Source organism: Equus asinus, chromosome X (genome assembly GCF_041296235.1).
Source record: "Equus asinus isolate D_3611 breed Donkey chromosome X, EquAss-T2T_v2, whole genome shotgun sequence".
Classification (NCBI taxonomy): Eukaryota; Metazoa; Chordata; class Mammalia; order Perissodactyla; family Equidae; genus Equus; species Equus asinus.
In genome coordinates, this window is record NC_091820.1 from 27,178,456 (window position 1) to 27,195,776 (window position 17,321).

The 17,321-nt window shown below is 35.8% G+C and overlaps 1 protein-coding gene across 11 annotated transcripts in view; it reads right to left on the reverse strand.

Moving 5' to 3' along the window:
* DMD (dystrophin) overlaps nt 1-17,321 on the reverse strand; it is a 2,265,680-nt gene that overhangs the window by 1,835,346 nt on the left and 413,013 nt on the right. The gene's annotated exons all lie outside the window — the stretch shown is intronic.

The following is a 17,321-nucleotide window of genomic DNA, read 5'->3' on the forward strand; positions in this document are numbered from 1 at the left end:
GGAGGACGCATAAAGAAGAAAGTGGACCTGTAAAGTTGTGCGCCTGTATGATGCCCTGAGCAAAATAACCCCTCTAAAACGTCCAGTGCTGCTCAAAACACATTTGAACTTCCTGTGAAAATATAAAAGTAAAAGTGCTTGACATCCAAATATCTTCCTCCAGATATATCTTTAAAAATCAATTCTAAAACCTGAAACAATCTTAAACTAAATACAAGCCTCAATGCACAATTCTTAAAGCAAATGGAGATTATGGAAGATTGAAGCAAAAATCCATCCATGTAAACTCTGATTTTCTTTAAATAAAAGGAATAATATGAATAACTTACTTGAGATTATATTTGAAGTTCAACATTGACTCCTGCTTCTTGAAAGTGCAGAATTGTACCAGCCTTGTGTAATGACTGTTTACCCAGAGCATAAGACTGAAGTGGATTTTCAGATTAAAAATAAAACTCTTAAGTATGTCAATCCCCATCTGATCAAAGCACATAAACTAATTTTTTTCAAGTGCTTCATTAACAATATACCCAAGTAGAGCTACAGTTCTCTCAGCTTTCTTTAAAGAGTAAGTTATTAAAACGATTGAAGACCATGTAAAGAAACTTGGAAGCAGAGTTAGGGCTTACGTCTTTTTCACTTAGTAGACTCAGGGCCAGGCAAACAGTAAGTGCACAATACATGTTTATTTAAACTGAACAAGAACATATAATACAAAGTGACATTGTCATTGCCATTTATATTTTAAAAAGACAAGTTCTGTACTTATTTCATTTTTAAATAAGCCACACTTTCCCAAGGCTCCAAAAGAAATTAAATGCTTCTGTTTTCTTTACCATAAAATATTCTGCAATTATAAACATGTGCTGTGCTGGGGGAAAAAAAAGGTGACTGGTTTTTTTCCCTTGCTCTTTTCCCTACTCTTAATTTTCAGACGTGGAAATTTCATTTGGAGAGAACAGGAGGTGTTGGTGGGAAAAAGCTCATTAATCGTATGGCATCCCCTTGCCTACAAAGAGCACTGCATCCAAAATTACACAACTAAAGAAACCTTGTAGAATGAGTATATAATTAGCAGTGCTGCTAAGTGAATGGAAATGGAGGTTGCCTAACTTCATTAACTGTAATCATTACTCATTGTCGTCCTGCTTAGAAAGATTAGTTGAGGGTATTTCTTCTGTGGTATCCCATTAGAAATTTCTACTTTCCTCTTAATGTGAAAATGATTATACCGCAAAGAAAGTATTGTCATGCCCTCTCAATCAGATGTAAACTTTCTGAACAAGTCAGTTCCATGTCTTAATTCAGGGAGCAGAACCGGAATAATGAGAAAATATTTTGTGGGGCAAAAGTTAGAGAAATTAAGAAAAAAAATAATTACAGTAATGACTTCAAGAGAATAAAAGGAGCCCTAAATATGAGTTTCTATAAAGAAATAAGCTCTTGGCCAGGGAGGAGGGAAATAACGAATTAAGATCTAAAAGGGAAAACAAGATAGCAGTATGAATAGGTGGCATTGTATGATTAAGTTGATCACAATCGCACAATGCAGGGTGAACAAGGTAACTTCAAGGACATTGCAGCTAAGAACTGCTTTCTGATAATGTATCCTTTTAGAAGAAAACGCTTGCATCTGAGAAGCATTTATTCTTTTGAATTAATGAAAACCACCTTGAATTCACATCTACAAAGAACCTTCACTAATACGACAAATAGGGGATTGCCTGTGATGGCCGTCACTGACAATGTTTTGCTTCATTTGCCCTCTGTCCACTGGTGCTGAAAAAGTTCACAACAACTCTGTCCATTAAGAGGGACTTAATGTTTTGTGAGTATCTTCACTGATCCAGGAATTAAGCTAAGGGTTTCCGGTATTGCAATTCAAGAATCTCTCCAGCAAGCCTGCAAGACTGACGTGGTTATCATTATGCCCATTTTACAGGTGAGGAAACTAGCTTAGAGAGGTTTCTCAGAATCACCTAGCTAATTAGAAATGGCTAAAAATTCAGCTCTGACTCCCTAGCCCCGTATGTCTCAAAGATTAATATGCATGCAAATCACCTGGGTAACTTGGTAAATGGTGGATTCTGATTCAATAATTCTAGGTGAGACCTGAGATTCTGTAGTTCCAACACACTCTCAGATGTTGTGGCTGCGGCTGCAGCTGCTGGTCTTTGGACCACACAATGGGTAGCAAGGCCTTAGACTAAGGGTTCTCAAAGTTTGCTAATATTAGAATCACCTGAAGAGGTTCTAAACCTCCCAATGCCCAAACTGCACTTAATATCAATAAAATCAGAATTTCTAGGTGGGAGACTCCAGTGATTCTACTGTGTAGCCAAGTGTGAGAATCTGTGCCTACAGACCACTTGTTCTCAAATTAGGTGTGCATCAGAATCAACTGAAGAGTTACTACAGAACACAGAGGCCTAAGTTCCTTAAAGCAGGGATATGGCTTGGGCCTTTGCACGTTTACAGAGTTCCCCAGGTGATTGATATGTAAGTTTGAGAACTACTCCCTAGACCGTGCTCCTTCAAATCAATCAGCTGTGTGTTCTCATGAAAATTTCCCGGTTTGACATCTTCCAAGCTAAAAATTCCTGAGCCTCTCAAACCAGAACATCCCCAGTCACAGACATTTTTGTAAAACTCTTTTGTGATTACCAGTGTCCTCATTACACACTCATGCTATTTTTTATTTGCTTATTATAGTTAGGTGCACATTAAATCTATTACTTTGTCAGTACTTTAGTGGAAAGCATATCCAAGTTATAGGACATTTGCTTTATGCCCAGGGTAGCTATGTAGTTAAAAGTAATTGATTTTGAAAAGGGATACAGTGGTAAATTAAAATAAAAACAAAAAATAATCCCCAAGCTCACTAGCATAACTGTAGCACAATGTATCACCCTGTGGTTAAATCCACTTTATAAATGATCCTCAACTCCTCTTCAAGGGCTTGTGAAGATGAGGGTCATTTTGACTAGTGACACATTTTGGCTTCAGGGAGTTTTAGCATGAGTGTTGTCAGATTATATCTTGTTAAACATTTTTGTTGGCAGCGAAGGGAAAATGTGAGCATATTAGAAACGTAATTAGTGGAGTACATATTTTACTTCCTACAGCTTCTAAGAGCACATACTCATAGAAAATTCTTTTGGATATTTCCCTTAACATTATTTTGGAATGCCCAGTTTTTAGTTTCAATGAGGACAGCCAGGGCTACTGCTTATGGCTCTGGGTATTGTGCTTTGCACAAAGGTGCTTGATCAAGGGGGATGAGGAGGGGTTGAAGTCCATACCCACACTCCACTCACCCATCCTTGTGACACTGGCATAAAGCACAAACTGGAAAAAAGTGTGCTTTCTTAAAAAATTGGTCCTCCTGTGGGCCAGGGTGGGGTTGCTCCTTCGTCTACTTCTCAGAGTACCATATAAGCATTGGGGTTGCAGTTGGAAGGCATTAGGAACTAAACCTGGGGCAGCCTATTTAAACTGTTGGCATCACTAGTGTCCATCTACAAAACAGCATGGCAATACAATTCTGCTACACACTAGTTGTGTAAACTGGGCATGTCATTTAAGCCATGATTTCATCATCTGTAAAATGGGCATAATATTAATTCCAGCTTCCTAAGAGTATTGTTTGGATCAACTACAAGGTGTTTAGCACAGCTCCTGATGTAGAGTCAGTGCTAAATAAATAGTAGCTGCTATTTATCAACAACAATAATAAGATGATAAAATCTCACCTTTCCCAAGGCTTTGGAGGAAATTAAATCAAATGATGCATACAAAATAAGCTTCTGAACTGGAAAACACAATAATGGTGTTGGAGATGGGTTTTCCTCCTTTTAGTAGTGTATGTTTTCCATATCTTGATTTGAAAGAAAGAGTAGTGGTAAGTAAGCAAGGAGTAGAGCTGCCAAAGATCCGGCTGCGATAATTGTTCTGATAGGTTAAGCTCCTACGGAGAGTTTGAGGCAAACTTAAAACCTACATATGGTAGTAAGAACCTAAATATACAATACATCAGGGAACAATGTGGACTCTGAATGCACAGATCTAAAACTAGAACTTCAATAACCTGGTGATGTACTGAATAAATTGGAAGTAATCCCATTAAATCTTTGTCTCTGGAGTTGTTATTCCCAATAATCACATTTTTTAAACTACCACCTTGAAAATCGTGTTCCCTGAAGTCGCTTCCAAGTAGCAGTAAGCTACCCATCTCCTATTACAAAAAGAAAAATGAGACCAGCCTGTAAACACATTACCCAATACAGGCCTGAAAGTGCAAGCTGGGAGGCATTATTGCTCAATGGAAGTCAGTTTAAAATAAGAGGTTATAGAGCTTTCTCTACAAGAGTGAAGGATCCCAGCCATAATTGTTCTGCAGTAACCTTGGAAAGGTATACTTTTATTCAAACTGTGCTATGATTTCAGCCTATCTCCTAGGGAGGAACTTTAGTTTCAGTCATTAAGTTCATGGAAAGCCAAGTCCTTTGCATCTCTTCAGCCAGCATCTTTACAGTTTCTATAATCACATCACAGTGGTGAGTATATGTCTATGTTTACCTTTGATTTTGAGCACAATTCTTCATGACTCCTTTGGTTTTTAATAGTGTTCTTTTCCTTTGATTCCATGTCTTTCCCATGGAGTTACAGAAAGTTTGAACAAAAAAGTAGATAATGATACACTCAATGTCACAGAAGTATTTGCCTTTAGAGGTCAAATGGGATGAAAATCTAGCTGGTTGATTTTGTGGATGATCAGTGTTAATTTTCACATCTAATGACCAAAAAATCATTCTAGAATTGGAATTGTATATAAAGAATTTTTCTACAGAAATCTCATCACATGGAATATCTCCAAGTGTTAAGTTTTGATATAAATGTGAACATCTGGAAGAACTTGAGCCAACTTGAGAGGTGTTATTTCACCCAGCCTGCTTCATCAAACACAGCTCAGATCTATCCTCCCTTAGCTTTAAGCTTTTCTCAATGAACTGAGTAATAGCATCTTGAGGGACAACTTTAAATCCAGCAGTAGAAGCAAAAACCTTCCCCACTGATAAGCAAAACGATATTTCTGGCAACAAAACCCATCAACTATAGGAGGTATATATATAACTCAGTCAGCTTTCAATTAAATGCTAGTCAGTAAACCCTAGAGGCATGCCAAGGTCTTGGAGTAAAATAAAAAAGACCACAAACATACTGCAGAAGATCCAGTCTCAGAGAATGGTCTGCTTACCACTTGGAACTGAGATTATTTGGAAATTTCCTAGAACATCCAAAACTTCAATACTTCCAACTCCTGGGAAAAGCTACTTGTTAAACACATTAATTTATATCCAAGACTTTTAGGCAACAGAACTGATTCTTCTACTTATAGTCAGCATTCGGTTAATGGCATACCCATAAATTACATCACCTAGACAAGGATAATGTAATATATGATATTTAACATCATGCAATCCCTAGAAATGGTAAAACAAATCCAGTTAAGTAGGTCTTTACAAATCCCCGCATGTCTATAATGCTGTCATATGTGTCTTCTTAAAACATGAGTCTCCTCACATCACCTAACCTGGTTACTATAACTATAACCCTTGATAGGATAGTTTCCAACCATTGTCAAAATTTCATCGCCTGCCATTCATTCCTCAACACACCAATCTGGCTTCTAGTGAAATGCACTGTTTCACAGGGATCACTCTCCATTAGGTTAGATGATATTTAGGAATAAAAAGACTGGCTTCACAGCTTTCTACTCCCTATTGCCTGCTAGCACTTTTCTTGGAACATAGTTATAGCATGGCAAATATTTACTGCATGTTTCATATTGATATGTACACCACTGATGTCCAAGACCTGCTTATTTAAATAGTAAAGTCGCTCAAAACTTGTACACCTGCCCAGAATTTTTGTCAAGTATGCTAGATTATTTCCATAGTGAAAAGTTGGAAGCAAACTACATATCCATCAAATAGAAATTAAAATAATTCTGGTATGTCCAATTGACAGATTTATAGGCAGCCCATAAGAAAGTTATATTCTTACAGAATGTTTAAAGATGTTGGAAAAATATATGGTATATTAAATAAAGCATCTTACAAAATTGTATGTATGTTATAATACTAAAAAGGCATTATTTCTTAGTATTTTAGAACCTGGGCTCTGAGCCTGACTGTCTGGTTAGAATCTTGGCTCCATTTCATACTGGCACGGTGATCATGAACAAGTTATTGCAACCTTGTTATTGCACCGATTTCCTCGTTTTAAAAATGGCATAATAGTAGTAGTTATATCATAAAATTGTTGTGAGGCATAAATGGGTAATATTTAACACATAAAGTCATTGAAACTGCCTGGTGCATATAAAATGCTCAATAAATGTTAGTTATCATTATATAGTTCTCAAAAGGAATGTATGTAGCAAACAGCTAACACTGTTTATTCCTGAATCATAAAATTATGGGCAACTATTACTTTCAGTGTGTTTTTCTGTATTCTACTTTGGACAGTGAGCATGCATTACTTTCTATTGTAGAAAACAAAAACAATTCTGGTTCCTCAAAATATGCAAAATGTTTACTGAAGATTACGCTGGTAAAATGCACACATAAGTAAGGGAACCACGCTTGGGGGCTAAAAACAAGAACTACTGGCATCAGAAGCAGAATGTTGCCTGTGAAATAGTAGACATGGTTCTGCAACTGTTGTATTTCATTAAGAATAAGAATTTCCAAGTGCTCACATATTAAAATTGTACCACTTAAGGAAAATACATGTCCCTGTAGAAATATCTTTATTATAATTCTGAGCCTCATCATTTATAGGAATTGACTGTGCTGGGAGATTGCTTCCTCCTTTCTTGAAGTTCCTAAGAAATAAGGTTAATGCTATTTTTCAGTTCTCTCTCAAGACTATCAGAATAAAACAGGCTAGCAGCAAGGGAAATAAAAGATACGTATAAGTGTGCTATGTTTTCCGACCACTTTAACTTAGTATGAGAACTGTTAGTCTGATAGAATGAGATTCTGAGACAACGTCATCAGAAGTGTCTAAGTATAAAATAAAGCTGTTTCCTTTTATTTAAGATTTTATTTTTCCCTTTACTCCCCAGATCCCCCCAGTACATAGTTGTATATTTTAGCTGTGGGTCCTTCTAGTTGTGGCATTTGGGATGCCGCCTCAGCATGGCCTGATGAACGGGGCCATGTCCACGGCGAGGATCCGAACCGGCGAAACCCTGGACCGCTGAAGCGGAGCGCGCAGTTAACCACTCGGCAACGGGGACGGTCCCTAAAGTTGTTTTCTTTAGCAGCAGTAGGGGAGGAGTGAGGAAAAGTGAGATTCCAGCCCCAAATTTCACTAGCAAAAGACAAACTAACAAGTGAGATGTGAGATAACAAAGTTTGAGGTAGTATAGTAGCATCGAAACTCAATTATTATTTTAATATTTTTAGTATGTCTGCCCTTAGCATCCAGGTAAGCCCAGGTGAAATAACCTTGCTTATAAATGTAATCATAGCATTTCTTATTATTTTTTATGAATTGCTTTTTTTGCTGGATTTATGTCTTTCAGGGGAAAAATTGTGCCTTAAACCTCTTTATATTTCTGGCAGTGCCTGCATACAGTAAGTGCTCAATAATTGCTTGCTGAATAATATATATTCAGCAAATGAGAAATGACTTTCTTTTGCAATGAACTAAGAGAGACAGAGAACTGAAAAGGTGTAGCCATGAGGAAGAAGAGAAAATGAATGACAGAACAGAAGATGATGTCAGATAGGACTTTTTATCAACATCAATAATTCTAATTCCTATGTAGTACCGTTAATGAATGCAGTATGTTACATTCGTATAGAGGGTTTATTTCCAAAGCATCAACACAATGAAAATCGTTAAGATTGTCCTTAATACGTTATAGGTACTATTCTAAGTCATTTTCATTTATTAGCTTACTTACTCCTCACAGTAACCCTAGGAGGTAGGTGTTATTATTAACTATTTTACAACTGAAGAAACTGAGGACAAGAGGTTAATTGACCTGCCCAAGGCTACAGAGATAAGATGAAAAGGAGTTAGATTTCAACCCCAGAAAATTTGGCTTTGAGTCTGCCCTTTTAACCACCTATATTCTTAAACATTTATGCTATTTTGCCTCCATTTATATTTGCATTAATCCAGTACCTCTTTATTAAAGTCCCCTAAAGAGCTAAATAGAATAAATCTTACCATTACCTATTTGACAGGGAGAAACATCAGATAGAGGTGACTTGGTCTGATCACTCAGCTATTTATTGGCAGCCAAACTTTCATTTGGAATTAGTTAATTGATGTTCTCTCAACAACAGCATTCTCCTATCCCTAATTCCCAGCATTGCAGGCTAGTTCCCAGGAACATGCTATATATCAGCACAACTCACCAGCTGAAATGATGGGGCATTACTCATAGCCTTGGCTACCTCTTTCTGTATACATCTACTTTTATTCTTTTCCCCTCCATTCTCCAATCCATTTTATCTTCGTTTTACTTACTTTTTCTAAGAAAAAAATGTACTTTTTTGCCTTGGAGAAATGTACTAAGCTTTCCTTTTTTTTCATCCTGGAATGGATTATTGTCATTTCAAGGTCTCCTTTGTGAGCATTTTCTCCCTCTTTATAGCTGTTCTTCAGCATTTTTACTGGTACTCATAACATTTCCCCTTTTCTTGCTGGCTTCTGGCATCGGTTTGTTGCTATTTCTTGTTCTTTGATGTTTCCCATATCTAACTGTTCCCTTTCTCACCTCTGCTTTCTGCTACATTTATCCTTCTGCTGTTTGTTTCCCATTTGGGAGGCTGACAACTAAAGGGACAGTATCATCCCTCATTGTGTTTCTCTCGCTTACTCACGAAATCACATGCAGCCTCCTTCCCACATAAAATATCTAGTCCGAGTTGGAAGAAAATAGCCATTAGAGAAGCACATACTTTGTATGAATGGGAACCTTTGGCCTCCCAGCTTCTTCCCGTGCCTATCAGCTTTAAGGGACAGTGGTTCTGTTCGACTTTTGAAAGGGAAGAATGAGAGCCTTGTATTTCACGTGTCTGCTATCAATAGTTAAGAGCTATTGTTCTGTACTGAAAGCATCATGGATACATTCTTCAGTCAGAGGTCAGTTCACTTCATTAATTAGGTCTTGGGATGGTGTCCTGAAATGTTGTTTAATGTCTATGAATTTTAAGTAGGTTTGCCCAGCAAACATGTTGGCAGTATACATGGTAAGTAGGTGATTTACTTGTAATATTACACATGTGAGTCTCAATATTTTAGATTGCTTTTGTATGGCAGAGTGTGTGATTTAAGCTTTTGTCTTAATCAGAGATTGAGGGAAGAAGGGATGGGTTTCCAGCATGATTTCTAGGTTTTTCTGAATAGCGTAAAGATGTTGGGGTGGAAGACAATGTTGCTATTTTAAATGGACTCTTTTAGACACTAATTTAGACGTTAAATTTCAGTGAAAATAACCTAGGATTTATGCAGACGTTTGGATATTTTCCTCATCCCAGACGACAACTACCTTGACCTTGGATGAGTCGCTCCATTTTCTGAGCCTCAGTGTTCTCATCTATAAAATAAGGGGGCTGGACCACGCAGCTTTTCAGTTCCCATCTAGTGTTAGCACTCTATGATTTATATCCATTTACTTATACAACACTGCCCCTGAGAAACATACATTTATGCAATTATAGAGACGAACTCTCAGGACTCCATTTAATAGATTTTCCTGACACAACCACTACACTGCACTGCTAATGGGCACTTTCCCCTGAGATAAGTAAGCAATCCTGCAAACACTAATGGAAGTGACCCCAAAAGGTTTTCCAACAGGAATTAAGAAAACTTGGCAAATAAAAACAAACAAAAATCAAACAAAAACTAGCTGTGGCATACAGACTGCATACATCTCCAAGTTCTGATTTGCTGGTGGTTCTCCCATCTCAAATTACTGATGTCAGTAACTAGAGATACTTATCTATCTCTAGACATTGGTGTCTTTTCCCCTAGGTAGTGATGATAGTAATTGTAAAATATCATACAATACCACTACATGCTGTATACCTTTTAACCAATATAAATCTCTCCCACAAACCTAAAAAGTCAGTGCCATCGTTACTCATTTGAAAAATAAAGACAGAGGGGCAGAAAGAAGCTAAGAAACTTGTTCAAGGTCATAGTTATTAAATAGCACCACTGTGATTTGAACTGAGCAGTTGGTCTGTCTTCAGATCCATGCACCTAAAACCTACCTTTTATAATATGGTTGTGTCCATCATTTTCTCATTTGCCTATCTACTGTCAGATTAACAGCATGATTTCTTAGAAGACCTGTTGGAGTCAGGAATACAGCCCTAGGTTGCAGAGTATAGCAAATTTTAGTAGCCTAAAACTCAACTCAATTCTTCTAAGTATTATTCTCAGTGTGACCTCGCTATTGGTCAAACATTTTAAATGAGTGGTTACATATTTCCTGAGGTTCTCTCCAAACATATATGCTGTTATGTGTATGAACCAAAGGGGCTGACTTGTACACTCAAAATGCAAAACTAATACTACAAATAAAGAGCACAAATGGAGAGTGGCCATATAGGATGACAGTTAAAAAATTTAAAATATCTGCTTTTCAGAAGTCATAAAAGCCTTCAAATAAGTTAAAGAGCCCCAGTGATATTCAGTATGAATGCAGAGCTAGAGTTGTGCAAACTTTACTAAGGAGACTGGATAGAAACCCACTAGTCAGAGTTTTCATAGGTTGCATGACGCAGCTTTCACTGCCTTTACAATCACATCCAAGTAAAATTTGATAGGTTGAAAAAACTCTATATATACTTAATTGCTCTCTTGAGTAGTAAAACAAGCAAGCAGCAAATCCACCAAATCCATACAGTGAGTATCATTTAAACAGTGCATGTACCCCAAAAAAGGGACTCGTGACACAGAAAATTAATTTATTGCCATGGAAAGACAACTTTTAATTATCCAATACTAGTACCTAAAATCTCACTTTGTATATGCAAATTTGCACACACACACATTTTTATGGCAAGAACATAAAACTTTTCAGACTGAAATGCCTAAATAGTCCTTAAAGATTACTTTCGCTAAGGCAGAGTCTGGTCAGAAAATGAAAATTTAGGCCTTTAAATTGGTGAAAATGCCAACTAGTCATTTTTCACTTCGCATCATCTGAATTGCAGTGATTCAAGCAGTGTCATCCAGCACAGCAGAGAGCTTTTGTGCGAAACAGACCAAAGGAAAGGTTTGTCTTCTTACATAACTGACTAATTCCTGGACACTCCCTCCACCAACCACAGAGCGATCATCTAAATAGTTCACAGCATCCACCAAAGAAATGAAAGTGCGTTCTGCACTCCTTAATTTGCCACCTTTCACAGATAAGGTTAATGGAATTAAGTTAACCATAAAGATTATTATAAATTGAATGCTGTATCCTCAGATGTCTGAGGTAATTTAATGCATTTCAATAAATATGAGGTTGGGAAATATAAAAGGAAAATTGATGGTACTAATTTAAACAGTATCTTTCTGCATCTCTTATGCATGCTACAGCATAGCCCTTGATATTTGTCAACTCACAAATATTGTTGAAGGGAAGAGATGGGGGCCCCAACTTTTCTAAAGAAATTGGAGTCAAATGGTCAATATAATATTGAGAACATTATACGAAATAGTCATTTCCAAGTAATTCAACTATGAAATATTTTAAAATATCAATAGAGGAAAATTATCTAAATAGAAGTTAGTCATAAGAAAAGTAACCTAATAGTGATTATTTTTATCATCATCATAATCAAGGTTAGGTTTATAACTCAAAATAATACTTTTATGTTTGTTTACTGAGTCTTTTAAGAGATGTTTTACTTTTTCTTTATATGTTTATGTGTATATTAACTAGAATACAATATAAACGAGCTTTTATTAGAATTATCTTTTTTTGGTCATTAACATGATTTTACAAAGAGAAAGGTAGTGATAGTGATGACTGTTATGTTAATATTAGATAGCACAGAAACTATGCTAAATACTTTTCTTATGGCACCTTATAAAGTAATTATTATAATAATTTTATGTATAAGGAAATTGAGCCTTAGAAAAGTTAAACAACTAGTTTAATGTCACACTGCTAGAAAGTGAGTGAAAATTTAGATTATTCCAAAGCTTATTCTTTTGACTGGAGCATTATATTATCTTCCTACAGCTAGAGAATAATATAACACAGTGTCCAAAAATTAGAAGTTGTTTTATTCCTATGTTTAGAGTAGACGGCTGTTGATAACCTCTGCAAGAAAACTATTGTCAAAGTCCTTATTGTTGATGGTTTTAATAAAAGAGAAAATGTCTTTGATGTTTCCCTTTTATGTAGTATCTTGTATTGTGTCTATATCCATGATCTATATATAGCCTCTTAGAAAATTAACCAAATGATAGAAAGTTCCTTTTTTGCACTGTTAACTCCTTCTAACTTTGTACACATTTATCTGGATAATTTGAACAATAAGAAGACGCAAAAAAAACCACAGATAATGCAGAACAAAAAAATACCAACTTTAAAAAATAAGGAAGGAAATGTAATCTGACACTAAAACAAATTAATATGAAGACTAGAAAAAATCTGATATCCCAAGATTTTCAATCTAAAAGAAATGATTAAGATATTACCAATTTGTTTCTATTAAATAAACTCTTCTTTGTTACTGTGGAAAACTCATCGTTTCTTTCCTCACAGATTAAGGAGTAGTTTTTCCTGAAGCCCCAAGGTACCACTGTGAATGCTTTAAACCTATTGTTTATTTGCCACACCCATAATTGGGCCAGTCTATATGCAATTGACGAATTAATAGAGTAGTAATATTTATTTACTTCCAACCATGTGTTAGAAGCTATGCTAAGTATTATTCATATATTTTTAGAACGTCACAGCAATTTTCCATGTTAGGTATCATTATTTATTTCATATACGAGAAAACTTGGAAAGGCTCCTTCCAGGCTAACTTGCTGACTATGACCCTAGACCTCGCTCCCATTTCTCACTGTATTTCATGGCCTCCTTAAACACACAAAACTAGTCATGTTTCTGAGTCTTTCTACTAGCTATTCCCGCCTCCTGGAATTTTATTCCCCAGTCTTTACATGACTGGTTCATTCTAGACAATCATATCTCAGCTGACACACTTCCTCAGCAAAGCTTTTCTTCACTTCTGAAAATAGAGTAACCACCCATTCACTCACTATCTCATTTTATCCTCAGTGAAGCACTTATTATCTGATATGTTTCTTGTTTATTTATAATAAATGCTTCAATAAGAAATTATATATAGGACAGGTTATTATATATATAATGTATAAAAATGCATATATTACATATAGCAGAGAGTGTGCTTAACAAATAGCAGGTATTTTGTAAACAAATAAAAATATCACTATTCCAAAATATGGTCTCTTGATCCTTAATTTTATAATATTTTCATTGAGCTATAATTGACATACATAAAATGCACTCTCAAAATTTACCATTCAGTGATATTTAGTATATTTGCAGAGTTGTGCAGCTGTCACCACTAACTAATGGAAAACATTTTCATCAACTTGAAAAAGAAATCTCATACCCATTAGCAGTCATTCTCCATTCTTTGCCTTCCTAGACCTTGGAAGCTACTAATCTACTTTCTGTCTGCATTGATTTGCCTCTTCTAGACATTTCATATAAATCTCATGATTTTTAAAATTTCATAAATTGAGAGTATTAACATGTTAATAATAAAGTATCTAATATGTATTGAATGCTAACTCAGGGTCAGCAGCCTTAGAAAGTACTTCTTTTTTTAGTTGTAACAAAACTATTTAATAAATGTAGCACTCATTTATGACAAAATAACTCTGCAAATATAAGCAACAGGAGGTGAAGGAGACAAATGTATACTAAAGATCTTTAAACAAATTTTAATAAACTTTATTTTTATAGTCTTTTAATACACTTTATTTTATTGTATTGTATTTTTTTCAGGAAGATTAACCCTGAGCTAACTACTGTCAGTCCTCCTCTTTTTGCTGAGGAAGGCTGGCCCTGAGCTAACATCGTGCCCATCTTCCTCTACTTTATATGTGGGACGCCTACCACAGCATGGCTTTCCAAGAGGTGCCATGTCCGCACCCAGGATCTGAATGGGTGAAACCCGGGCCGCCAAGAAGCGGAACGTGTGAACTTAACCGCTGTGCCACCAGGCTGGCCCCTATTTTATTTTTTAACTTTAGTTTCAAGTTCACAGCAAAATTGAGCAGAAAGTACAGAGATTTCCCATATACCTCCTGCCCCCGCACCTGCATAGCCTCCCCCATTATCAAATCCCCCACCAGAGTGGTACATTTGTTACACCTGATGAACCTCCACTGACGTTATTATCATTCAAAGTCCATAGTTCATATTACAGTTCACTCTTGGTGTTTACATTCTATGGGTTTGGACAAATGTATAATGACATGTATCTGTGATTATAGTATCATACGGAGTATTTTCACTGCCCTAAAAATTCTCTGTGCTCCACCTGTTTATCCATCTCTCCCCACAACATCTGGCAACCTGTGATCTTTTTATTGTCTTAAGAGCTTTGCCTTTTCCAGAATGTCATATAGTTGGAATCAAACAACATGTAGTCTCTTCAGATTGGCTTCTTTCACTTAAGTTTCCTTTTAAGTTTTTCCTTCCTTAAGCATTTAAGTTTCCTCCATGTTATTTCATGGCTTGATAGCTCATTTCTTTTATGTGCTGACTAATATTCCATTGTCTGGATGTACCGAAGTCTATTTATCCATTCACCTACTACTAACAGACATCTTGGTCACTTCCAAGTTTTGGCAATTATGAATAAAGCTACTATAAGCATCCACGTTCAGGTCTTTGTATGGACATAAGTTTTCAATTCCTTTAGGTAAATACCAAGGAGTGTGATTGCTAGATTGTGTGGTAAGCGTATGTTTTTTGAGAAACGACCAAATTGTTTTCCAAAGTAGCTGTACAATTTTATATTCTCATCAGCAGTGAATGAGAGCTCCTGTTGTTCCACATCCTCATCAGCATTTAGTGTTGTCAGTGTTTTGGATTTTGGCCATTCTAATAGGTGTATAATGGTATCTCATTCTTGTTTTAATTTGTATTTCCCTGACGACATATGATGCGAAGCATCTTTTCATGTGCTCATTGCCATCTGTATATCTACTTTGGTGCATGTCCGTTAAGGTCTTTGGCTCACTTTTTAATTGGATTGGTTGTTTACAAAGCACTTTGCTTTCATATGTTAGCTCATGTAATCCTTATAACAAATGTAGAGGATAAATACTATTAATATCCTTCTACAGATGCAGATGGAAAAACTAAGGCACGTGAGTTTAAGAAACTCCTAGGACCACAAAGTTAAAAATTAGGAACCAGGGTTTAAACCCAGGCCCTGATCATAGGTGTAACTGTGAATTGGTACGTTACTTTTATTTTGTGATTGTCTGTCTCCCTTGCCCTTACCTGTTAATGTTTCAGCAGTGGAGTGAGGTGCTCATAGCAGCCGCTGCTAAGGGTGTTTGAGCATAGATAATTAACATTAATTCCACCCACAGAAACAGTTCTATCCTTAGACCAGTAAAGAATCGAGGGGAGGGCATAGCAGACATTTTATTTCACTCAACACAAATGAAGAAAACTTAAAATGTTTCTCTTCTCTTTCTCCTCTCTCTTATTCATTATTTCCCTGGTTGTCTATTGTGAAATACTGTGGTCTCATATAGAATCCAGGAAAAGTGAGAGGGAGTTGCAGTTGACTTAAAAAAGAACTTTCAAAAGGAGAGTTATTTTAAATATAGAGAGATAACAAAATACATATAAAAACACTTGATTATTTGATATAATATTACATTTCTTTGATTCATAACATGCATTTTATTTTGCTGGCAATCAAGAGGATTTCAAAAGGAAAGTCCAGAATGGTATCTGGTGCATTCTCTTATTCTAGCCCTGATAGTATTTATAATTATGAATTGAATAAATTTTATTAGGTTAGTAAATGTTTAAACACATTTGAAAAAATTATGAAAGTACTAATTCAAGCATGCTGGGTTTTTCTGGCCTTTAAAGTTACAACCCACAAGTATGCAATTTTTAAGTAGAATAACACACACCAGGGAGCAATATCTGAAATGACTGAATTTTGGTCTCTGGATGTTCTTGGCCTTTGCTCATATCATTCACCGCACCTTCTAGGCATGCAATTATCTCTTAACGCCTCACAACCTGTCATGCAGTATGCCATTCCTTAAATGAGAATTTGTCTGAAGTATCATTATATACTTAGTTCTTAATAATTTTAGTAGAAGTATCAACTTCTGATGGGCAAAAAGTATAAAGTTTACCATTTAAAATATATTTTTCTTTCTATAATAAAATCCAATTCTTCAGATTCTATTCATAACTAGAACGATCCTTTAAGATCACTTACCTCCTATAATTAAATTGTAAAAGTTAAAATATGTTCAACTTAAAATTCAACCTAAAATTCAAAGCTGTATTTTAAAAGTTTGTATTGCATTTGTTTTACCGCATCTGCCAGAGAATGCACCACGAAATCCTTTATAGATATTCAGATGAATCTCTCCACTAGGAATGAAGAAGGAAAGCAGCTAATCTTGGGCTTTCATTGGTTTGATTACCATTTCAACTTTAAATGGCTGTATGATAATTAGTGGGTGTGGAACAACCAGTACTGCTCAAGGAGCAATTGCCTTTACTGAAAAACAAAGTTTTGAAAGAAGCACAGTAAACTCCAAGAGACAATCAATTCAATCTTACATACCTCCCTACCATAATTTTAAATGGAGCAGATGTGCTAAAAAGCCAATGAGAAAATGGTTAATATTTCTTAGGGTTCAAGCAGGAATAGAATCTCTGACACCTGACTGCCTGTATTTTTCACAATGATTTATTACGATGTATAATCTACACAAGCATCCCAATCTGGGAATTTTTCATATCAGAAAAGTATTTAAAACTTTAAAACACAGCAAAATTAACTGTAGGTTTTGTTTAAAAGTTAGACAAAAAGAATATGGTTTGTAGAGATTAAAGTAAATGTGTTTAAAATTATGCTCTGTTTACATGGATGCTCATTCCTTTATACTACACCTTCATGATTTTAAATATCTGGCCAGAAACATGAGTGATAAAAATTAGGATAATGTGAAATAAAAAGAACGAATGGAATTAC